Source organism: Haliaeetus leucocephalus, unplaced genomic scaffold (genome assembly GCF_000737465.1).
Source record: "Haliaeetus leucocephalus isolate CR32 unplaced genomic scaffold, Haliaeetus_leucocephalus-4.0 Scaffold373, whole genome shotgun sequence".
NCBI lineage: Eukaryota > Metazoa > Chordata > Aves > Accipitriformes > Accipitridae > Haliaeetus > Haliaeetus leucocephalus.
In genome coordinates this window covers 5,235,356-5,236,380 of record NW_010972809.1, presented here as the reverse complement: position 1 = coordinate 5,236,380, position 1,025 = coordinate 5,235,356, and the positions used below count along the sequence as shown (strand labels likewise).

General features: G+C 54.2%; 1 protein-coding gene across 3 annotated transcripts in view; it reads right to left on the bottom strand.

The window, feature by feature from the left end:
• The window catches only part of TFAP2A (transcription factor AP-2 alpha (activating enhancer binding protein 2 alpha)), a 17,492-nt gene that overhangs the window by 10,283 nt on the left and 6,184 nt on the right, over window positions 1-1,025 (bottom strand). The gene's annotated exons all lie outside the window — the stretch shown is intronic.

The following is a 1,025-nucleotide window of genomic DNA, read 5'->3' as shown; positions in this document are numbered from 1 at the left end:
GGGGGAGGGGGAAGGAGGGGGAGAAAAGAAAAACAAAGATAAAAATCAAACTGTTTCTCCTCAAAATCGGCTTGCGAATTTCACCTATCTGGGCAAAGATGGGCAATTCGTCCGCTCCGAGGCGGAGAAGAGCGGATCTGGGGGTTTCTCTGCCTCCGATTTCCCTTCGCGCACAATTAAGAGGCAGTCTCGCTTTTTAAACAATAATAATAATAATAACGGCAATAATGATAACAGCAACAACGGCAATAATTATAACAGGACTGCTTATAATAATTAATAAAACATTGCGGCGATACAGCGTGGATTCCCAACAGATCGCGCCCCGGCATTTCAGGAGCGGGTATTTCCCGCAAATAAAAGAATAATTCATAAGCGGGCATTATTAAAATAATAATTCTGCCACGACCCCAAATCCTCCCACCGGCCCTGGCCAGAACCGAGCCAAATACTGTCGCTGGGATTACCGATAACGCATCCCAAGAAAACCCTGGAAAATGCAAGCCCACTGCCATTTTGTTACCAGAAGACGCCGAAATAGGCTCAAAACAAACCGCTCCGTTCCCCCCGCGAGTTTTACAAATGTTTCGGGGCGAAGGCACCGCCACCGTCCCCCACCTACGGGGAGAACCGACCCGGTGCCCGGCCGAGCTCCCCGCCCGCCAGCGGGCGATTTCGGAGCGGAGGGGGCGGCGGCGGCCCGGGCACCGGGGAAGCGGAGGAATTCGCCGGGCATCCGGGGGGGAGAGCCGGGCAACCGACGGGCGAGAGGCACCGAAATGCGCCCGGGCGTTTCGGTACGGCTCTGCCGGCTTCCCGCAGCCGGGCAGAAGAGCCCACAGGTATGTCCGGGGAAAAAGGCACGGCCTCCACGCAGGAGGAGGATTTAAGGGAAAGAGCCACGATCCCGAAAAAGGGAAACGAGAAAGCTGAAAATATCCCGTTTGCAGGTGGCAAAGGGAAGAAATCGAAGCGGTAAGGTCCAAGCAAAGCCTTTTGCCGTTCGCTCGAAGCAGACAAAAAAA